General features: G+C 42.6%; 1 protein-coding gene across 1 annotated transcript in view; it reads left to right on the forward strand.

Moving 5' to 3' along the window:
• The first annotated feature begins 10,814 nt into the window (after nt 1–10,814).
• The window catches only part of DAAM1 (dishevelled associated activator of morphogenesis 1), a 155,343-nt gene continuing 141,608 nt past the window's right edge, over nt 10,815–24,549 (forward strand). The window contains exon 1 of the mRNA XM_090270937.1: nt 10,815–10,904. The gene's annotated coding sequence lies outside the window, so the exon portion shown is untranslated. The remainder of the gene's footprint in view (nt 10,905–24,549) is intronic.

Here is a 24,549-nt window from a genome sequence, read left to right on the forward strand (position 1 = left end):
ACCACGAAAGAAACTATCATTAAAAACAGTAATAATATGGATAAAGACATTTTTAAACTTACAAGTATAATATCAAAGTAAAAAAAGAAAGTCTGGTGCAAACAGAATATCTGTTAGAAATCCATTTTCTTAAAAAAAAAGTGAGTATTTACGAATGATAGATCTGCAGGAAACTTTCTTTTCATCTGTCTGTGTTTTCTCACTTACCTAAAGTGAGCTGTACTGATTAAATAATCAAATTGGGTTTTTTAAAAAGTCTGGCAATGGTAAGGAAGAAAGCAAGTTAATGGCAAATCTAGTATCACCCTACATTTTTATTTAGCTTAAATACATCTCTTTTTTTATATTTTTCTAAAATATTGCCCAGCAGATCCTTATCGCAAAAAGACACTCAGGATTTCATGCTGCCAAGGGAAACTTTATGATAGGTAAAATGGATTTAAAATATAATTTCATATGAAAATGCATGTAATTTATTGTGTTACCTCCTGAAGTGGGACAGCTAAGGATGCAGCTGTGAGCTCCATGTACGGGAACCTGGGTCCTAGCACCCACCAGTATTTCTAAACTGTTGAGAGCCAAGCCACGTGACTCAGAATTACCTGGAGTGCTTGTTAAAAATAAAGGTCCACCACACGAGGTCAGACCTTCAGTAACACCCTCCAAGACTCTTATGTATGCTAAAATTCAAAAGCTTTAGCCAGAGACTCACCACCAAATCAGTGATATTCCAGAAATGTGTGTTCTTTATCAAAGTGCCAGTCCTAACAGATTGCAGGGAAGAGGCCTCAATAGCGCCCTTGAGCTTGCTTTGAGAAGTCCAAACCCCAGAGAGGTGGTAGCTATTGTTATCAGTTACACTCCCTCCTAGACCAAGCCTTGGCATTTCAAAGACTACCAGAGACAGAAGGAAAGGCTTCCAGCCTGAATTATCTGTAGGTAGTCTCAGGAAAGATAGTGAGTCAGGGCATTCCTGTCAATCCAAACCACAGCGCCAGGCCCATCAAATAGGTGATGAGCTCGCAAGATAAACTCCTAGGATGCAAGGAATGTTCCTGAAACATCACGAAGGAAGTCTGCTTTTGACAAAGGACTTTCTTCTGTTTCTCAGTATCTCAGGATGATAACAAGCATTGCTGAACTGCTCCTTGAAAAATTTAAGAAATGATTTGCCCCAGTCTGTTTGCACCAGTTTTGGATTCACAGAAAAATTAAGGCAATGGGTGAGTACACACTTCACCAGTTCAGATCTTTCCTTGCCTCCCACCAATTGCTGACTAGATGAGGTAGAGAGGGAACAGGAAAGCCAAGTGTCCCTTCTCAGTAAATGTGAGCTTCAGTACACATGGGGCACTCTCCGAGTGAAATATTCTGGACCCGCACTGTCCCCTGGGTAGCCACTGGCCACAGGGGGCTATTGAGTGCTTGAGATGAGGCTGGTCTGAATCTAGTTGTTCTGTAAGTGTCAAATACACATTGATTTGGAAGGCAGCGTGAAAACAAGAATGTAAACTATCTAATTAATAATTTTTGATTACGTGTTAAAAAGACATTTTGGATATATTGAGTTAAAATTGATTTCACCTATTTCTTTGTACTTTTTTCTAGAACATCTTAAAGTACATATGTGGCTCATAATATATTTCTATCAGGCAGCAGCTCTCTAGAACGAAGAGGTAGGCAGATGGAGCCAAGCAAAACATGTAAGAAACAAGTGGTTAGTCTATTGCCTTTCAATCTAGCCTAAACAGAAGCACAATTTCTGCTTCAAAAACGCCTTTCTCTGACCTTCACTCAAGTCCCTGAGATTTCTCCCCCTTTCTCTGGTGAAGTACCCCGTGGTGAAATGAGACATGCACTCTTGCTTTTATTTATTTATTTTTTAATCTCTCAGTTCCTCAAGGTCAGGGGCGTTGTTGTGTTCTGAGTTTTGCCTGGCTCCTCACCCACTATGAACGCAAGATAAAGACACAACCAACATCCGTGCAAGCACCTCATGGCCACTGATTAATGTTTGTGGTTGTTCAATAGTGTTCGGGTGTCTAGATGAACAACTATATCTAATTGCTGAACATTTATTGCTAATGAGTAAAGGCTGATTGAGAGATAATATTAGAGAGTTCTGGTTAATTCTGAACAATAGATCAAAGGCAGTTCAAGCACCAGAAGACGCCTGTTTTGTGCAAAGCATAGGAGAATAATGAGTTGAAAGAGAAGCAAAAAGATTAGACTCGTAAATAGAACATATATTTTGTAATTATAGCAGGAAGACCTTTGTGAGAAGGGAATAGCTGGACAGAAGGAATTTTAGATGTAAGTTTAAATTTTAGAGCTATGACAGTTCCTAAACTGGGTAAAGCTAGAATTGATTGCACACTTGTGTTCAATTACATATTGAGCTCTTCTTACAAAATAATAAGTAGCTATGCGTGCATACATACATCTGCAACCTACTCCAGCACATGTGCATGTGTGTATATTCACGCACACACACACACTCTCTCACATACTTCAGCTCACACCAACCCCCTTCTAAGGCTGGGAGCTCCACAGTTCCCATAACAACCCCCCATGGGAAATGTGGAGCTTTTCAAGTATGAATCTGAAAAAAAATTAGAGGATTGCAATGTTTAATTTTCAAACATTTGTTATTCTGGAGTTGCCTGTACCAGTGGGCAATGACCAAAACAGGGATTAACTTAAATCCACCTTTGGCCAGATCAGGAAAATCTGTGGGCCAGAGGGAGGAGTTTGTGAAAATCACAGACACATTTTAAAGGACTAGACAACTCCCTTGCAGGGTCCTCCTGTGGGGCCTGCCCCCTTGCTTTCTTTTCCAGTGCTCTTCCCCCAACTCTTACTCTGTCTTGGTTTTTTTGTATTATTTGTTTTCAAAATGTCCCAATATACCACCGATTAGAGATAACCTGTGTTTTCAATATTTCTTCCTAAAAATTCAAATGATTCCAGAAAATTAGGGACCAGCAGTTATTCACACATTTGTGTAAACTTGTTTAAGGACTCCTGAAACCAGCTGTGCTGGAAAAATGGATCGAGGGGCTATGATTGAGAGGAGGAGAGAGCAAGTAATTTTTGGAACTTGGAGCACTTTAGTGATTTAGATGGACCAGTGAAGGTACCCTGGGTAGAGAAAACAGAGTGTGTTGAGGGAATGGGAGCCTGATGACAGGGACACCAGATTCTGAGCGTGAGGCACAAGGTGAGGTAAGGCAATCGGTGATGTCACACTTCACGAGTTTAGATCTTTCCAGGGCACCATCCATTGGCTCAAAAGAAGGAAAAGTAACGCTCTTGCCTCTCTCCTGCTCTTCTTTATTCCTGCAACGACTGCCACCTTCCCCCACCATTAGACTCAGGCTAACAGGATTAATGCTATGACTATTTTACTCTGGGGTGTATTTGCATTTTTGGTCTTCTCTGAGAACCTGGTCACTATTTATAATATTAATTTTTTTTTTTTAAGAAAAAGCAAGTATTCTCTGATGCAAGCAGGTGAAATGGTCATAAAATGGACTTTTGGAACAAAATAATTTTTAAGATGTAAAGTACCCATAAATATAGTTTAGATAACAGCTTTATGCTTCTAATAAAGTTGTTGTTATTATTATTGAGATGATTAACCTATGATCCCAGAATAATGCATCATCCTTTTTATGAAAAAAATTCATTTCATAAAAAACTCTCCACATTGTCTTTTTAAGATTATTTTTATCAATATGATGCAGACTCCTGAAAATGTTTTTAAAGACAGCATGTGGGGCCCTGTTCTGAGCTGCTCTGCAGACTCAGTGCCAGTGCAGTTATCCAGAACACTCTCCGCATCCCATCTGATACTTACAGAAGCCCCAAGCTGACTTCCTTCTCTTCCTGGTTCAAAACCACTTACCCCCTGCTAGCCCTATCACCAAGTTCTTCTTTCCTGTTTGAAGGAAAATGTTCAGCTCCCTGAACCAAATAAGGAACAGGGCTCTTCTCTGCTTAGGATCCAATGCCATACTTTTGTCTAAATTGAGTAAAATGACACATGTGCTCCATTTCTAGAACCCAACAGCAGAGTGAAGTCACAAGAAAAAAACACAGAGCATTGCAGGGCAGTTAGCAGAGGGCTGTTCTCTTCTATTACAAACGCAGGGGATGGAAGATGCCAGTGAATGTTTAACAGCAGGGTCTGTCGGGGAAGCCCTAATCTGTAGCATTGGCAGATGTCCATGACGTAACTACCCCCCGCATCATTGTTTTTGACAACCAATGGGATGTCACTGACTGTGGAGTTAGGAAGAGACGGACAGCAGTGCACCAAGACATAGAATTTCCACCATTCAGATTCAGATGGAATCTCAAGATGACAGATAATAGTGAAATGTAGTAACAATGAGCAAGGGATGAGTTTTGAACAACCACTTTTGTTTTTAATATAACTTACATAACTGTTCATATAATTTAATTTCTAATATGCACTGTGTTTACTAAAAGTTCCAAAACCTAGCAATGGTTTTTGTGGGGCAGCGTCACGGGGCTCCAACATTCCAGGTGATGTCCACCTACCTCAAACAGGGCACTCTCACCTGCACATTTCAAGTGGGGGTGCGCAGAGGGAAAAGGCTTCCAGAAATGATGGCTGTTGGGATCTGCCAAACTTGTTTAATATTATATATTAATCTTAGAGACATCTGGGTGTTTTTTTGGAGGTTCCCATCCTAGCGTTGACCTTATTCAAAGCTACTCAGCTTGAGAATTCTAGTGGGCTTGTAGCCAGAGGGGGTATAGCTTCCAGTATAGTTAACATACACGCAAAGTCAAGAGAGGATGACCCTGTTATTCAGAATCACTGTCACACATGAGTAAAAAGTAACAGGCTTTTACTTGTTTTAACTATGTTTAGATTTAAGTGAGTATAATTTCCTAAAACAATGACATAAATCCCAGAGATGAAAACCTGTCACTTGCAGGAAAGCAAGGCCAAAATAATGCATTCCAATATCTCCTTTTCCGTTTTAACTGGGTGGCTTGTCTTCTGACAACCCAAAATATTATTGTAGAAGCTTGAGACATAGGGAGAGGGCAGAGACAACCCGAGAGAAAAGGTTACAATCACAGCTTGGTGAGGAGAAAATACTCTCACAAAGATAATATGCCATGACATATTGCACTGAAGTGTGGCTTTCCATGAGAAATTCCACATCACAAAGTTCTCATGTAAATGCAGGACTACAGTCGTCCCTAATCTCAAAATCCAGTGTCTAAGTGCTAACACAACCTGCTGTGAAACAAGGCTCTTATATAAATCCTCTACACTGTAATATTTCAGCTACAAAGGAGAATATATCTGCCAGGATAATTCCCAAAGAGGAAAGTTACAGAAAAAGTGAAACAGAATTCTTTCTCTCCACAGAACACCCAGCCCATTTTTTCCTTGTAGACAAGGTTTTGCCACATGTGGATTGCCCATTTTAGAGGCCAGACAGAAATTTGATGTTTAAAGAGAAGGAGAAAATTAGAGTTGTGTGACACACTCAGTAGGGTGTGTTGTCGAAGCTAATGTGGGGTGGTTTGTCTAAAACGTATGGCCGGGGAATTTCGTCTGAGAATTCCTGGCCAAGAGTGACAGGACCGTTTACCTGGAGGCAAGACGTTAGTCTTCAATACCAGAAAGAGTCAGCATCAAGGCTTCCCCATAGTTCAGGAAGTGCCTTGCATTTTCTGTTCCTATTATTCCTGAGTTTTACGTTGCTTTCTTCAATTTTCAGATCTATTTTTGTTTCCTAATTGATTGTTCTACTGTGTTAGGACGTACATGACTACATTGATTACTTGGCTCAGAATGCTACCAAGTCCTCTTTCTCAAGAAGAACCAAATTTTACTGTGAAGACCCTGACAGATAGACCAGCTTTATCTGACACCTCTTGGAGGTAGATGTCAAGTTCACAACACTTCTTCCTCTCTGGGAAGACTCTCCCATAGGGCTAGGTCGTGAGTGATCATATCTGAACCACACAATCTTGTAATCTTTGCTATAGACGAGTGGTTCAAAAATGTTCATGTGTCAGAACCAGCTGGAGGACTTGTGAAAACACCACCGGCAGATCCAGCCCTGAAGTTTCTTTTCCAGTAGGTCTATGGGTGGTACTCAAGCATTTGAATTTTCACAAGCTGTCAGGTGATATTGATGTTACTGGTCTGGGCCCACACTTTAAGAACCACTGTTGTGGATAATTAAGGCAGAAATAGTTACTTTAAGATAGGGTAATCAGCTTCTCTCAGGAATTTGAAATTTCAAACAAAGAGGCAGAGAGACGGAGGGCTATTAGAGCAACGCTCTGGCAAGAAGGTCCCAAGCCACCGCTGTTTAGATTTGCAGAGCTGGTCAGGTTCTTAGGTGGAGGCTTGGTTGTTCTTAAAAAAAATCCTATTACATTTTTATTTTGCATAAACTGACCATAGAAAGTTTCTGTAGTTTGCCCCCAAAAGAACCTGATAAGACATGAGTATATCAATTAAGTGTTCCACCATGAAAACAAAAACCATTGTAAGTATTTAAAACAGATATAATATAGGACAGGGAATGAGTCTCCTGGGAGATAGAAAGTCTAAAACAAACAGGTCGTCGGCAGCCGTCCGTCTCGAGAGACGATGGTGTAGCTTCTTAAGAGTCTATCTGCACCGCCGAGAATGGCTGTGCAGTCCGACTCGGGAGTGACACAGTATCTGTCTCCTCTCGTGTTGAATCGACATCTTGCGATGACGCTGGAGTGTCCTCTCCAGTGAAGCTGAAGCTACAGAGCCTGGGCAGGGTGATATGGAGGGTCTGCTGTTGCCCATGCAGCAGACCCCCCCCTCTCTTCTCAGCTGAAGGGTCCAAGGGAAAGACAGAGTCAATACAGCTTGGCTTCAGGTGCGCCGCAGGAGTTGCCGGTGTTGACTACAACGTCAAACGGACTTAGGGACTCCGGCTCCGGATTTTCTGTCGGGGTTTACTCCCTTAGCCTTTCCCCTGAAGAGGTATGCTGCAAGGCAGCGGAGGTTTTTTGGAGTCAGAGTTTTCCTTCTCTGATGTGCCCTGACTGGAAGATCGAACCAGCGACACTTAGCTCGCAGGCTGACGCTCAATCCACTGAGCCAAACCAGCCAGGGTCAAAACAAACAGGTAATGAAGAGATTAGCAATAGCAGTAAGCTACCATCACCCTTTGGCTGGAGGGACAGAGGGAGAAGGTGGTGTTCACAGAAGCTGGGATGATCTGAAAGAAGCTGGAACCACAACAGATTAGGCCAGCTGAGAAAATGCTGCTGATGCTACCAGAAACATCACCCAATGCAACACTGCAGAGGTGGAGAGATACCTCGGCTTCTCCCTTCCTCCTGTTTCCAATCTCCCAGCAGCCCTGTCCATGCTTAGGAGCTCAGGGAAGAGGGCTTGTGGTGCTGAGGACAGCTTGGGGCACTGTGGAAGGGCAAAGTATGCATTTGAAAACGAGCCAAGAACTAGCACCTTTCAATTTGGATTTCTCATTTTTTTCTTCAAAGTACATTTTGCCTACTTACAAGTTAGTGAGATAATGTGTACATGCTGTATACTTTCTCAGTTTCTTGTTAAGTTTTAAAAAAATTTCAAATAAGTTTTTATTGACTTGTTCCATAATTAGGATGGACATTTCTTAGATAATCTGTGGGGGGAAATGGCAAATGATAAGAAAATCTAGCATTTGTATAGTTCTTTTCAATTTGACAACTGTTTTTATATATGTCATCTAATTTAATCGTCAAAAACCTTGTGAAGTAGGTTTTATTATTAGCCCCATTCTTAAGTAAACCAAGGTTCAGAGAGAATAAGCCACACAGAATAAGCAGTCACATTGCTCAAAAGTGGTAACATGGCATGATCCAAAACCTGGGCTCAGCACATAACCTCTATTGTTGCAAAACAGCAAATTATTATGTGAAAACACAGGCTAGGCTACAAACTTAAAATTCTTTCTCTGTTCATATCCCATTTCCTCCCTTATCTAAAACCCAACATCTAGAGTAAAACTTTGTAACCAGAACTAAGAGATTACTTTGAAAGATCAGCAAAATGCCCTATGGCGTCTTTCTCCCTTCTCTACCTGTAGAAGGCCAATTAAATGTTTTCAGTGGTCCCACAGCTTCCTAATTAATCAGCAATGACTATGGGACCAGACAACGCCTTTCATAAGATCATTCTAGAATAGCAGCAACTGTTTAAAAAAAGGAAAAAAAAGTAAAGAAACTCATTGACTGGTAATACAAATTAATAGACAGAGTGGATTTTTTTTATGGCTAAGAGACTATTTAGTCACCTAGAAAGAATTAAATACAAACACCCACAATGAGTGTGTGTGTGTGTGTGTGTGTGTGTGTGTGTGTGTGTGAGAGAGAGAGAGAGAGAGAGAGAGACTCCTTCTGTCTCCATAGGAGTTAATAATGTCCACAGACTGCATTTCTGATGCTAAAGAGCCATCTTTGTTTCCCCTGGTTACCAGTAAAACAGTGTGCAGGAATCAGTTCAAATCCATTACACTCATAGCAAATTCTTTCCAAACACAATGCCTGGCTTTCAATATTTATCTATTTTTATAACTATTTCATAGAAAGTATAGCTCACACATGCACATCCCTACATTCATGTGCTTATATTCTATTATGCATGATGTTCCTTATATAGGGAAATGAGCTATGTAACATAGCACATCTCTATGATATTCATTGCTATAAAGAACAGATTTTTTTTTCCAGCAGACTGCATTCTCTCCTTTACTGCTGAAAACGCAGGAGAGCTTGCTCTATGGTGATTTGTCCTATAAAGTTACTCCTCAGTTTGTCTCAATAATATACGTTTTTCTTTAAGGATAAGCCCTGCCTAATGGAGACTCTCCACAACCAATTTGACTAAATAAATATCAGGCTCACTGATTATATTTCCATCTAAAAGCTTTACACAGTCATAAAACTGGGAGAGCTTTCAGAATCATCCCAGGTCAAGTTTCTTTCTGAATATTTTCCCACAATGAACTGCAATACATTAAGCCTACTAAGCCTACCCATTAACTAGAATATCACTGATTGTACTCTTGATCTGATGGCCAATGGAACATTTGTATTGTCTGGATTCCATTTAAGACAATATTTGGAATGGACGGAATAGCTCAGAACAGAAGAGCAACATTCGAAGTTTTCTTCCTTCAGTGGAGAAAAATATGTCTGGTACATAAGCAGTAGGCTTGTTTAAAGAAAACCAGAATTCAGCACTAAAACACCTCTCAGTAGAACAAAGCATTTCCCCTGTCCCCTGAAATCCTCAACTGGTTTCATAAATATTTTTCTCTTGAATCAAAGTTATTTCTGCACAAAGCAATGAGAAAATAAGTGATAAGACTTCCACCAACAATTAGAGAATTGTTTAAAATCTTAATTGTGAATTTTCTTTTCACAAGATGTACAGTATTCTAGAGATTTTGCTAGCAGAAATGTGGTGTGAGCTGATCCATAAATGTGACTTCTACATCAAATGCGGTTGTAATGTACCCTACTTTTACAACTAGAATAACTAGAAGCATTGGGGTGTTTTTTTTTCCATTAAAAAAATGAAAATGAAGGTTGACTCTCAATGTTAATTTTTCATATTTGGTATTCATTGAACAATGAAAAATGTCACGGAAATATTTTACATATTAAAAATAAAATCTTCCTGAAGGTTCAGAATTCAGATACACACCTTTTGCTCACCTTTAAATAAACATTTAGGTATATTAAGATCACGGCAATTCGCGAACAGCACGTTGTTTGGTTTAGGTCATTTAAAATTTTTTGAAGCTAAAAGTATGGGTACACTGTCATGGGTTTAAAAGTACATGTGTACGTATACATGTCATTTATTGAAACTTTAGAAAAAGATGTCTCCCTGCGAGTTGAAAGCCATCAGAGCGGGAAGTCTGCCGCAGGGAAGAACAAAAGCATGGCTGCGCGATAGCATTATCTCTGCAGCCGCAGCCGCAGCCGCAGCCGCAGCGGCAGCAGCAGGCTCCCCGAGAGAGGGTCGCGGCGATAGTCTTGTCTTTACACTGCATTTTTATTAGTGACAGCCTCCGTTATTCTGTCGGCTCAGCCAACTAAGCTGTTCCCCGCGAACTCCGTTAAATGGGAGAGGGGAAGAGGAGACAGAAAGGCACATTATACCAAGTGGGGGCCCCCGGGGATTTATTCTCTCCTTAAAGGTGGGCTTCGCCTCATCCTCGGGGACGTGGGGGAATTCCAGGACTGCGTTTAACCCAGAAACCCGTGCGTCCTATTAATTAGTGGCTACGCGTAGGGGAAGGCAGTGAAAGGCTTCACCTCCTGTTTTCAGCTGGGGCTAACAGAGCAGGCTTGGTCAGAGCTGCCGGGCCGGGGCGCACTGGCCCCGGACCCTTTCGGACCCTCAGAACCCCGACCGGCCGAGGGGAGGTCAAGTCAAAGAGCACTACAGGGCGCCCCGCCTTCGCCCGCGCTGTCCGCCGCGGAGCTTCTGAACAACCACCGCTCCCACTGCAAGACCGGAGGGCGGGGAGGGGGCGGGTACTGGTGGGGGCGGCACGGGGGGCGGAGACAAAGAGGCCAGGGAACGCGTCGGGAAGTGTAGTTTTGCTAACCCTTGTAGCGTAGCCACGCGGGCTCTGCCTGAGAAATTGGGACTACAACTCTCGGGAGCCTGCGGGCCCGACAGGGAAACCCATGCGCAGTGGGCGCCGCACCCTATCCTATCAGCGGAGGAGAGGGTGATGTCACCTGCGAGTCTGTAACCTACGAGCGGCTGTGAAGGAAACTGTTTAACCGGATCCCATTGTACCCCGAGCGCAGAGCCGCCTTTCCAGCATGCAGGGGCTGCTCAGGTAAGGGGGCTGTGCCGCCTCCTCCGCGGCGCTCATTCATTAAGTGGCACCGCGCGGTGGCGCGGGGGTGGGTGCGCTTTTTCGGGCCGGCGCTTGTTTCGCGGCGCGCCTTCCAGCTGCCTCCCCGGAGCTCGCGGGCCAGTTGGTAAATATTAAACCCGTCCTTCTGGTTGGGTCTGGGTGGGAACAGGACCTAGATAGCTCCCGGCTGCCAAGCTGGGTTTGGGAAAATGGCTGCAAGCCCGGCGTAGAGTGAGGCGAGCCCAGAGGAAGGCGCCCCCGAGGATGAGGGTCCCTCCCTCCTTTCTTTCAGAGGAGCTCGGATGCCAGGAGAGCCGGCAGTGCACCAGGTACAGCCGCCTTGCTGCAGTCCCCCGGGGGCTGGGGCTCTGGGGGTCGTGGCCTGGGCTGCGGGTTGCCGGCACTGCTGCCGTCGGGAGCTGCTGGCAGGGGAGGCTCCCAGGGGGAGAATCTCGGTGCTTGGTGGATTCAGAGGTGGCGACAGGGAAGGAGCAGAGCCCCCACCTCCCCTGGCACCTTCACTTATTCGAAAGGGATGGGACAACTGTAATTCAGGCAAAGTTGTAAGCTAAAGGTTTCAAGAGAGGGAGAGAGGAGGGGAAACCCGCGCTGCGGAGGGAGCAAGGGGTGTCGGCGACTGCGGCGAGGGAGGCTGCGCTGCCAGCCGACCGGGTTCCTGGCGCCGCGGAGCGTTCCCGCCCCTTGTCCCTCCGAGGAGGGCGCATCTCGGTCCTCCTTGGCACTGGTTGCTCCCTTTACAAAGAGCACGGGAGCTGGGGTGAAGCGTCTGCGCGGAGCTCTGGGGTGGGGGGTGGCAAAGCAGTGGGGGTGTTGAATAATCTAATGATAAGTCTCGCTGTGGGGCGGGAGGGCTCGGTGACCGGGTTTTCCCCGCTGGTGCCGAAAACTCAACTGCTTGTGATGCGCTTGCCTTCCGAGGGGAGACGTGTGCGAGGCCCGAGAACTCTATCGAGTCCTCTGGATTTCCTTTCCCGTTTCTAGCACCCTTGTTCTTTCGCTTGCTCGCTCGTCGATCAAACCCTGCTAATAGCTGTGTTCAGGCTGCTTACAGCCTGCGGTTGGGGTGTTCTGTGCCCAGGAATAGATACGCACGTTCCATTTGCCCCACCCCCGCCCGCCTTTGCCCCGCTGCCCATCTTCACCCGCAGATGAGCATCAAGAGCAAATGCCCCCCATGACCGTTTTGCTGTCATTAAGCTAGTAGTTTCTTGAGGCCGGATAAGGACCCAGTGAATTGAAGCGGACCGAGTTTGTCTGCAAGATGAATCCCGTTGCCATGGCGACTCCTGCCGTCGGAATCTTAGCTGCTCTCACTGCTGTTTCAATTCGATGTGGCTCTGCGGGCAGCTGGGAGGGAGTGGCCAGTGAATGTGGTCAAATGCTCGCGCTGCGCCCAGCTGCTCTCTCCTCCTCACCGGTTTCACAGCCCGGGGGCTTTCTCCATTTTCGCGTAAATAGATTGGACACAGTTCTTAGACACTTTTCCTCTCAGAATGCCCATTCTTCTCTCTCCACTTCCCTCCCCACAGATAACTGGAGCCTTTTTCCTGAGGCATATTCTGAAAATCACAATTGAAAGATATTTTACCCTCCCAGGCTAGTTACTTCATTTTCCTAGTGCCGTGTGTTACAGTGTTGGAGGTAGCTTTTGCAAGGAAGGAGCTCTATTCTGCTTGAAGAGAGCTCCCTGGCCACCAGTAAAGGTCATCAATTTGACCTAGGTGCAACTCACTGGAAGTTTTTGTGGACAAGTGATAGCGGAAATTGAATTCTGGAAGTCACTGCCACCCTTGTGGTTCTTATCAAATACCTGCCTAGAGGGTGCATGTTCTTGAGAGTGAAGCAAGCTGGGCTGGGATCTAGGAAGGCTGCCCAAGGTCCCACGCTGGCACTGTCACTACTGGCTACCACACTCTGGGGTTAACCTTTTACCTCTGGGGACATCAGTCATGGGCGATGTGGGGAGAAGGGTACAGAGGCTTTCCTAAAGTTGATTCTAGGTATAAAATCTTGTGACTCTAAGAAGGAGTTGGTCATTGTCTTTTATTTTTCTCAAAGAAATTTGAAGATGAGTATTTAAACCCAGCATCTAATACTGTGGCATTGGATTAATAGCTCTGAGCCTCCCTTGTATGGCAAAATAACCTGTTCATGGCAAGCCTTCAAAGTGGGCAAGGCTAGCCATGTTACTATTTATATCATTTTTAATGCTGCTACTATTATTTCAGTATATGGACTTCTGTTTTTTTCTTTTATGTTAAAATTAATTGTTTCGGTTTTGCCTTTTTTGAATGCAGTTATTTGCAACTTGATTGCATTAAGTCTAATTGATTACACAAATATTTTGTTTTCCTTCTGCTTTCATTTCATACCAAGGTATATTATCCCAGATATTGCTGTTAAGTGTATTTCTGCAAGTGTCTATGTATGTGCGTTTGTGGGTAGGTAAATTCTTGGTGATGCTATGTGCCAGGTGGTTGACATTCATCAACTCATTTTAAGTAGGTAGATATTTCCCATGAGGAAGCAGGATCAGAAGTTGTCACTTACACTTTATTTTTGTCCTAGATTATCATTGACTGAAACAAAAATCTTCAATTATCTGCTTACTTACTGTCTCCCTATAATTCTGACACCGATTCCAATGTATGGGGTTTTCTCCACTTCTCTAAGGTCTTCGAAAGCAGGGTCTTTGTCTTCTTGTCTCTCCCTGTCTCTCCAGCCTTTAAATCAGTGCTTGTCCACGTAGGTACTTAATAAATATTTGCAGAATCAATATTAAGTAGTAGAGCCATGATTGATTATCCAAGGTCTATATTCTTTGCACTGACAGTTCTATCATCACTTGTAATATTCCTCTTAGCTTTCTGTCAAGCAGTTTCATCTCAGCATAAACTGAAACTACTGTGTAGCCTGTGACTTGAAGTATAAAAGACCCTTCCATGTGTTTGCAATAGACATATTTTGTAATTTGCTTTTGGAATACATCCACCCACATAGACTTTTTCCCTCTATAATTCTTTTAAGTTTTTATTTATTAATTTTGGAGAGAAAGAGGAAGAGAGGGGAAAGTGGGAGGGAAGAGAGAGAAAGGATGAGAGAGAGAGAATGAGAGGAGAGAGACATCGATTTGTTGTTCCATTTACTTATGCATTCATTGTTGATACTTGTATGTGCCCTGACTGGGGATCAAACCCTCAATCCTGGTGCATCAGAACTATGCTCTAACCAACCGAACCAGGGCCTCTGTAATTTTTAATGCAATTCTTATTACCCCAGACCAGACATTTCTAGATTGTTCTCCATTGTACTATCCTTGGCCCAGATAACTTTCCCAGGAGGTGTGTGGCAGGAAAACACAGAAAGAGACCAAAACAAAGATACTTAGAAGCTTTTGCCAGGCCAGCAATGGCTCCTGGGGCACCATTTGGGTAGAAAAGCTAGACAATAGCACTCTCATCTGGAATGGAGTTGTTCTCAACAAGATTGGTTTGTTCTGGACTGGCTGACCTGAGAGAGGAACAGGGTGGGAGACATTTGTCTAATATTTGTAACATTCTGCTACCATGTGGCGAGTCGGGTTCTGTGGGTTTTCAGAAGTATGGATTAGTGAGGAGGTGTGATAATGAAGAGGGTGTGGTGGATCATGTCCTTGGGTGGTGCTTACAGGAGCTCAGTGAGTAGGTGCCAAGGAATTTGAATCCTGGCTTTCTTGCTTTGTGGACACGCTCTGGGTGTTAAGAATGTGTGTGTTGTGTCTGTGTGTGGTTTTATTTGAGCTACTTTGTTTTAGAAGGCTGCTTTTGTTGTTGGTAATATGGTCATCAGAACAAATAAGGTGTTTACCAACAAAATATAGTTAAGATTGAGAGTGTTTCATTTTGTAAGTGTTTGGGGGATGGTATAAAGATTGGCTTTGGCTTGCAAATCTTTTCTTCTGTGAAATCCCTTAAAAAGTTACAGCTGTTGGATCAGGGGAGGCAAGCTTTTCCAACAAAGCTTGGTACCACTGAGAACTTTAGGTGTTTGATTCAGGAGCTAATCACAGAGCTTGTAACTTCTGGGAGGCCCATCCTGGCTTCATGTCATGCTCCTGGTATTTCCAAGTGCTAAAGTCTCTCCTTTATATTGCAGGAAACAAAGCAGTTTTGCCAAGTTATGTTAGCCGCCTTGTTTAATCTTCAGAGGGGGCACCAGTCAAAATGAAAAAAACTTTTCTATTTTGTTTGTGATTTTTCTTTGAATAGAGAGTGTGAACTACTGTAACTTATTTTGGTATTACAATTTCTAACTTGGCAAGAGAGGAAAACTTCTAAATGAATATATATTTTAAACACTCAAAGCAGTTCTTAGTGGTTTTCCCGAGAACTCAATTTAGAGGCAATTGATAGCACAGGTAACATTTAAGAAATAGGTAAGGAGGGCAGTTTCTGTCTATTGGCAGGGTAGGGTGGGGCAGGCTGGGGCTGAGGATACACATTCACTTGGCAAGTGTACTATCTTTTTATGTAGGTTGTGCTTAGAATGCCTGAGAGCCGCTGATAAAGATTAGAATTGAAGGATGGATCTTTGTTTCCCCGCCTTCACCCAGCTTCCTCCAAGGCATCACTCAGTACCCCCTCTGAAAGAGGGACAGATGAAGATGAGATGCAAGTTGATTTGGTGACCTACATTCCACACTAGATTCTAGCAGACTATTTCTGCAGCAAAAAAAAAAAAAAAAGTGTTTACCTTTTTATCTTCTGGCATCCTTTCTACTGTTCCAGGGGAACAGAGAACTGAGCATTTCACAGTGAGTTTGCATTCATAGTCCAAAAATGAGTTAAATGGGCAATCCTACAAGCACTACAACAAGCATACAGAGCCCCCTTCCCTCTTTTAAACTGAGGTTACCAAATACGCCCTCAGCAGCTTTGGCAAGCTTATTTTCCTTGTTGATGATTAAGCATGTCTGGTTTTTACCTCTGTGAATTTCTGAAGTAATGGCTCCCCTCAACTGGGGTGTGCACGCTTCTGAGTGTCTAAATTCTCCTTGTGCTTTCAGATTCAGCTGGAGTGCCACGGCTTCCAGGAAGCCTTCCCTGCCTGTCCTTCAGCTTTCACCACTGGCCTCTGCTCCTTTTTCCTTAGAGCCCGTAGGCTGACCACACAACTTAACACTTAGAGCTAATGTGATTACTAACAGTATGTGAAGTGCTTACCTTGTGCCAAGCCCTTCCTAATACTTTACGTGAGCTTAACCATTGCCTTCTCACAGCCAACTGTATGAAGTAGGTACTATTATCACCATTTTATAGGTGAGGAAACTGAGGCATGAAGAAACTAAGGATCTTGCCTAGCTCAGGTCACACAGCTGGAAATAGCAGACCAGGTTAGGGACCCAGGCAGTGTAGTTCTTTACACCCTACACTCTTGTCTTGCCTCTCTTTTTCCTATATTTTATATTCTTTTTTCTCCATCAAGTTGGGGAACCACCACTTCCTTTGCATCTCTTAATTCTGAAACAGTGCTAGGTCAATAAATGCTGGGTTGAGTGAGAGTATCAATGCTTCTACACTAAATGGTATCTTACAGTCTGATAGTCTGGAGCAGAAAACTGTTGCATGAAATTAAAAATGTTGCTTTTGCTTATTTGAATGATAAAACTTTGAACTCCCTTTTGTTTGCTATGTGAATGATAAGCAAATTATTTGAAAATGGAAGTGCTCTTAAATTCCAAATCTATTTGGAGCCTCTCCAGCATTAGACCCTATTTATTAACTGAGATAACCTTTCAGTAGGTTGAATCCCTTATCTGAAGAAAGCCCTTCTTATCCAGAACAGGGCCACAGGGCCTGTCTTGAGAGTTAAGACTCCTATAACTTTACTCAGCTTCTTTCTTCTGTGTTGTCTTTTAACATAACTTGTAAATGCTCTTTTGAAAATAAAATAATGAAAACCTCAGCAGTAGTCAACGTGTAATCTAATATTGGGTATCCTTAGTAAACCAAGCATTTTTTTTCCCCACCTCAGAAGAAAGACTTATTTATTTTTTCAGTGGAGCACATTTGGTGCCAAATATACAATTGCAATTCTTTTAAACCATAGTTACTATTGTGAATTAAGTGTGGAAAACTAGGGAAGCAGGTTCAATTTCCAATGTGGTTGGTGCGATTTCCTGACTTACAATAGATCTTTTCCTCTTGGCTTAGAACTGGATATTGTACCACTTTGACAATATTTAATAACGACAATTTACTAAAACACAAACTGTGTCATTCAGGGAAATAATAGGAAAATTATGCCCTGATAGCATATTGTGAGGGAAGGAAAATAAAAACAAAAGACCTGTTAGTCATCAGGCTTCTCAAACATAACATTCATTCACCAGACATTGATTTCATAAGCTTTTTATTTTTTCATTCATCTTGTTACACTTCCTAAGTATGTCATTCACCTTTAATAACAACCTGAGCTCATTCTGTTCTATATATTGCACCAGGATTGGAGCTGAAGGTTGCTTGTGTTTCTGCCAGGTACACTATTAGGGTCACCTATTAAATGGGTCTTTGTCCTTTTCATTTCTTTAAAAAAAAATCTGTGAGATTGGCAAATGTTGCCCATCTGATGGACTTTCTGAATTTAGACTTCCAAGAGTAGATAGCCCAGATCCGAGCATTGGGGATTGTGTGGGCAATACAGATGTCCATCTTTTGTTTTTGAGATGGGTTCTTATATTCTGGCTTGTTGGCTAAGCTCAGTTTGTTAGTGACGTACAATCCAGGTCAAGGGCATGGGCTAGTTTGACTTGTTTTGGAGCCACAAACTGCACCTGTAATCCTAGCCAACTTTTTTTTTTTTTAAACTAATCATGCTCTTGGCTACAAAAGAGTAGACACTGCACTGTGGATACGTCATTTCATAGCCATCACCGTTAGGGCCAAAAGATGGTGCCATATTATAAAATGCACTGATGTAAGGTCTTACTCTTTTCAGACCCGTGGGGTTAGAGGCAAGTCTTTGCTAGCAGTTTGCCAAGGAACTATATGCTTCTGACAGGTAGCCACCTGTGAAGAGTGGGTCAGGAGTAGGGGATGCCTCTTAAAACTTCATCAGAGCCCCCATAAGTCTTGTCTTTTCCCTTTCTTGGAGGTATGACTGAAGTCACTAAGAGTGTGTTTTGGTGCCACCTCTGGGCTTTACTCTTCTTTCATGAAGCTTTTGCGTATATGTACTCTAGAAGAAGAGTGAGGGATGGTGGTCAGCATCATTCACCAGGCAAGTCACATTGTTCATCTGTGTCTAGGTGTAAATTTGTGTTTGTTTCATAGAGATTTGGTGCAACCAAGCAGTGACATGTCTAGATACAAGTTAAGTTAGAACCTGCAGTTCCATGACAAGGTTAGACTTTGGGCCCTCCTAAACCCTGAGAATGTATTACAAAAGTTATTGTAAAAAGTTAAAGAAAATGAAATGGACAAACTTAACCATATGAAGGACCTTTTTGCATTCTCTACTTTATTCTCGATAGTTGGTGAAATTGTGGATACAGAAAATGTCCTATGGTTCTATCCGAGGTAAATTATTTTTGTTTAAATGCATTTACAGTTACCCCATATTAGTAGTTGTTTTTTGATTTAGGATGATGGTGGCAAAAGAAGCAACAATGACATTTGTTTCCTATTCTGTTTGTGTGTGGCAGTCATGATTGTATTGGAGGTAGTCATTCCCCCTCCCCTCCCCCCACACACACTCCTGCCCCTTGCTCAGCCACCACTCAGTGGCAATTCAAACTAAAAGTCAGGGTGTGGAATGAATTGTCCTAGAGTTGAAACTGATGGTTAAGATTGCATCTTGTTTTCAGAAGGTTAAATAGAAGACCTATTATTTTTGTTTTTAAAATCAAGAATAGAGATTGGGTTGGGCTGGAAAACCTCTATGACCCATTTGGACATTTGGAGCTTGACATTCTGTGAGTAGGTGACACATCCAGCTACAGAAGTTCCAGGAACTGTAGCAAGAAACTGCCTTGCCTACGACATTTTCTGCTAAGAGATTCATTTAAAATTTTTAACAAGTATATGTCACTTTTAGTTTAACCCAGTTTCTTTTCAGGCTGTGACTGAAGCTTCCTTTCTTCCATACTCCACCTTTTCCTACTACACTGCTTAGATTGGAACTTGAGTCTGGAGGACCCGCCAGTTCTCCTCGCCGGTCGGCTCTCCTGGTCTCCCTGTACACAGAGGAGGACTGCTGTCCCCCAGCTTCCAGGTTCCGTATAAGGGGAGCCACAGTCCCTGATCTTACAAGGAAACACATCTTTCCCTTTAACTTCCTGACTTAGGATGGAGACCTGTGTGGCAGCAGAGAGGGGAAGGTTTACATGTTAATTCTCCAGCACTCAGGTTGTTTTTCTGATGGACCAAGTTGGGGGAAGTTGGTGGAAGGGAGGACAGAGGGAGTTACTGGGTTTCACTTATCTTATCATTTGTTTCCCACTGGATTGCCTTTGTTTATACTGTCTCTTCAGGCCAGGAATTCCTCCAACAGAAAGCAGGCATGCACACGGGGACACTCAGATGGGGCTTCCTTCTTGTGTTCTGCTGACTGGGCTTTCCTCTACAGGGCTGGAGGGGGCTGGAGATACTTAACCTGCTTTGAATTTTTCCGTTATGTGGAAAAAAGATCTTAAAACAGTTACTTGGGGCACACGTGTTAATGACTTTTCTGATGAGGAGAGAGGAGGATGCTGAGTAGGTTTTGAATTGAACACATAACTTATTTATGTTGGTAGAGAGTTTAGTGACGCATGCTTGGCACCTTGAATGAAATCCGTTTGCCTTTGGTTGCTGCTTTGCATTTGCTCCAAGGAAAAAGAAACAGTACCAATTGATTTTAGGTTCAGACTTGAGTAATCTTGGCAATTCCTTTAAACATCCTAGGCTTCTATTTTCTCATTTGTGAAACAATGTGAAAATTCTAAAATTTTCTGAGAAAGGTATCACTTAAAATAATGACCCCACTCATGTGGCATTGTGTAATGTTGGTGTACGATCCACTGGATGTTCCTAGAATGGGGATCGGTTGGCTGCTGTTCTTAGCGCAGTGTACCTGAGTCCCTACTCTTGGCTGGAGCTAAACCCTCCAGACCTGATCTGTAGTCTGTTCTCCTTAACTGAACGGCTTCTAGTCACCTTCTCTGGTGCTGGTGCTCAGAAAAGTCCATGTGAGGAGCCTGGACAGTGCCTTTGAGTGATCATCTAGTTCTGTTTAAATTGATAATTCTCTTTAAACCAGTTTGGCCACCAGTGGTACACAGGATGGATGATGCCAGCTGTCATGTTTTGTTTGGCCAGCACAGTGTTATTCTTAAAAATGGAATGATCTTAGTGAGCATTTACACTCTGATTTGTCACAGACCTCACCCTACCCTAGTGCTCATACACAGCCACTCTGCTTATGTGATATTTCTCTAGCTCCTTGGCCCTTGAAGACATTTGAGTGTATGGTCCCTGTTTTAAGCTACATTAAATTGTGATGAGAGTCTCTTCAAACATTTATCTAGCAGAGGGGCTGGCAAAGGACTCACTCAGTTCAGGATCTCTCAACCTCCCCACTATTGCCATTTTAGACTGGATAATGCTGTTGTGCGGAGCTCTGCTGGCCCTGGAGTTGTTTAGCAGCATCCTTGGCCTGTACCCACTAGATGCCAGTGACAACTTTTCCCCCAGTTGTAACAATCAAAATTATCTCCAGACGTTGCCAAATGTCCCCTGGTATAGGGTTGAGGGGTGGGGGCGTGGCGGGGCGCCAAATCAGCCTCACTTGCGAGCCAGTTGACAGGTTTTGGATGGTCTGAGAACTTTAAACCCTGGACCAAGCTTGAATATTTAGGGGTAAATTGGAATTCATCTGGGAAACCAAGCTACCCTGCTGTTTTTATTTATTTGGGCAGTTGGTTAGAACAAAGTAAAGGTCAGTGGATTAGGCCCTTTGGGGTCACTTCTCCATTCTTCCATGACCACTGCCTGGGAGGTCAGCCACATTTTAAGAACATGTCCTTGGTCACAACAGGGGACTCTGTGAGACACTGGTGCTGGGTCAGGGCAAGCCCACCAGAGCTAGTGGGTAAACAACTTTGAAGCCTATGGCCTATATTGGTAGGTCAGTAATGTTACCTATGGGTAAGGAAGATGAAGCTTTGGGGAAAGAAAAGGTCCCCTCTGTCATTATTGCCAAAGGCCAAAATGTTTTTAAAAAAAAATGAAAAAAGAGCCTACAGCCTTTAAAAATGACAGCTTATCTTAAATCAGCAGTGTGGGAAGAGCTCTGAAAAGGATTAACAGAGTGACATTCCATTTTTTTTTCCCCCTCACCCTTACACAAGAATGTCTTTAAAACTTGACTCCAAAACTTGGGCTTTGGCAACACTAAGACTTGCCTTGCCTCTCAGAAAAACATTGATAAGATTTTCAGTGAATAGAGGGAGAATGTTGTGAAGTTTCAATTAACCAACCCAAGGTCAGTTCCTGAGCAGCTGATACAAAGATAATGCTTGGGGAAGCACACAGTTTCAGTCAAAAGGTAAACCCGAGTCTCTTCTCAGAGGCACAGGTAGGACTTCTGAAGGGAGCTTGCCTCTTCCCGAAGGCTGTGTTGGTTCTGCACCCTGGATGTGCAAATTTCTTCAGGGTGGATTTTAAGAAGAGATCCCTAAGGGTTTTGATTTAGTAGATCAGTGGTTTGGGCCCAACCTCCAGGATACTTCAAACTCCCCAGGTAATTCTGGTATTTAGCCAGGACTGAAAACTAGTGGGAAGAACAAACGATAAGTATTTGGGAATTGTGATTATAGGGTTATAGTTGCAGATGTGTGCTGGGCCCAGATGGCTGGCTGGTTAAATTTTTTGTTTTTAAAAATTTTGCAGCCATTTTGTCCTGAATGTTATGTTTGTTTGTTTTTTGTTTTTTGCTTTTCTAGAATTTTGAATTTGTGAAAAGAGAGTACTCATCTCCCTGTGTTATAGCGTGCAATATCTGATACCTGGAACCTGATGCTTCTAATAATCTAGAAGCTGTATTATATTTTGCTGGCTCTACTGAGAAGCTTGTGGAACTACCATCTCACAAATGACCAACACCATGGGGGTCCTCGAGATGAAGTAGGTAGGAGAGTAGTAGTCAATGCTCTTACTAGTTTGTATTCTAGGAAAATCTAGATTCTAGGAAGGGTCCAAATATTTCACAGCTAAGTTTAACTCAGAGCTTCCCATCAGACTTTTCTCTCTGGCATCATAAACATGGGGTAGATCTGTTTCTTGCAAGTTTCCTTCTTTAGCCCATGCCATGTGCCACTGTGGAGGACCACAGGGTCCCAGCGTTACAACTGCCAGAGGTGGGGAATAGAATAAAATGGGTCCTTTCACTTGGATTTTGCTTAGAATTTTAGATCCAGGTTTCTGTCAAGCATAGCAGAGGCAAGGGAATGAGTAAGTTTTAGGGGAAAATATTATACTGAGCATTTTATGGACTTATCTCACAAACCATGGAAGCAACATTTTAAAACATTATTCATTTTAGCATGTAAAAAATGTTTAATTATGGGAGTGAACATTTCAGAATGTTGTTTTAAATCCCACATGTTTTTCCTTCGGAATATAGAACTTGTTTTACTTAAATAAAGCTCAAATCACACTCTGTTGTCAGCTTCTGAAACAAACAAATTACATTGTGCAATAGGTGAAGAGTCTCCCCAAGGAAAGATTCGTTGCTCTCGCTGGCAAGTAGTTTCATGTTTTGCTTATTTGGATCTTGTTCATGTTTTCAAAGGAATGTTCATAGCATTTGTTATAGGAAGCAATACTCTATATAATTCCAAACCTGTTTTTCTAATATTTGTTATGCCTATAGATCAAATTTTCTATCCTTGGTTTTCAAAAGATTTTATTTATGTATTTTTAGAGAGGGGAAAGGAGGGAGAAAGAGAGGGAGAGAACATTGATGTGCGAAAGATACATTGATCGGTTGCCTCTCACATGCCCCCAACTGGGGACCTGGCCCGCAACCCAGGCACGTGCCCTGATAGGGAATTGAACCAGCAGCCTTTTGGTTTGCAAGCCAGCACTCAATCCACTGAGCCACACCAGCGAACGCTCCTCCTTTTTTTTTCCCCGTCCCTAAATGCGGATTTGGTGTCTCTGATGGCCAGTGTTTTCTGGTGCTAGAGAAAAATTTGTTACCATGATGTGGTATTAAAGAAAGAATGACAGTTAAAAAGAAAGCCCAGAACAAAGGGTTTCTTTATACAGCAATGAAAATATTCTAAAATTGGTGGTAACGGTTCCACAGTTTGTATCTAGATAGACATTGGTCCCCCCTTATCCACAGGGTGTATGTTTCAAGTCCCCTAGAGGATGCCTGAAACCACAGACAGTACCAAACCCTAAACATACGATGTTTTTTCCTGTACCTGCATACCTATGATAGTTTAATTTATAAATTGGGCACAGTAAGAGATGAACAACAACTCATAATAAAATAGAGTAATTATAAAAATATACCGTAATAAAAGTTATGTGAATGTGTCTCTCAAACTCCCTAATTGGGCAGTACTCACCCTTGTGATGGTATGAGATGATAAAATGCCCAGCGGTACGATGAAGTAAGGGGGAGGAGGAGGCATTGTAACGTGGCGTGTGATGCCGCCAACAGCCTGAGATCTGTCGGGGGTGGGGGTGGGGTCATCAGCTTTGGGTGATCCTGGATCAGCCAAGCCATGTTGATGGTTGAGTGTCAGGAGCAGATGATATCAGTGGTTGGGGAAATTTAATATTTTCAGACCATGGTTGACTGTTGGTAACTGAAACCACAGAAAGCGAAACCACGAATGAGGTGGGGGGTGGGGTGGGGATCTCCTGACTAAAACCCACTAAACACTACATTTTAAACGGATGAATGTGATGGTATGTGAATTATGTCTCAATAAAGCTGTTATTTCAAAAAAGAATCAGACTAAGTTAAACTTTAGAAACACAATTTTAGAGTTTAGGGATAATACCTCTGACTTTGCCATTTCTTTTCCTCATGTATATCTCAATTTTTCCTCTAAATAAATAGATGTATATCATGAGTAAAGAATAGTTGTGATAATTCCTTAATACTTATGGACCACCTGAGACACGGGAAACTGTTATAAAATTTTTTTAATTGTAGTGGAATCTGGCTTATATTTTTCTTATACCTCCTAATTGTGAATAGAGTAGATATTGAAGGGTGGAAAGCTTCGCACTATTTTATACCTGCTGTGATGATAGGCTGAGGTTTTGGTAATATATCTGGCTTCCTCACACTTTGCTTTAAACTTGACCCATTTGATTATTTTGCAGGATTTTTCTGCTGTATAAGTCTTTACACTGTAAAAAGCACTCAAGTATGTAATCTTGCCTGTAAAGCTAACTCTGTGTGTTGGGAAAGAAATATGTTACTTATAAGGGATCACGTAGCTCAAGGTTTCCCAAATTTCGATTCCTGGTCCTTTGAGAAACACTGCATGAAAAGTTAAATTGCGGAGTGTTTAGGTACTCACTTGGCACCAGTGGGTCCATAAACTCATATGCAGAGGTAG

Source organism: Furipterus horrens, unplaced genomic scaffold, assembly GCF_987537825.1.
Source record: "Furipterus horrens unplaced genomic scaffold, mFurHor1.1.pri manual_scaffold_3, whole genome shotgun sequence".
NCBI classification, from domain to species: Eukaryota; Metazoa; Chordata; class Mammalia; order Chiroptera; family Furipteridae; genus Furipterus; species Furipterus horrens.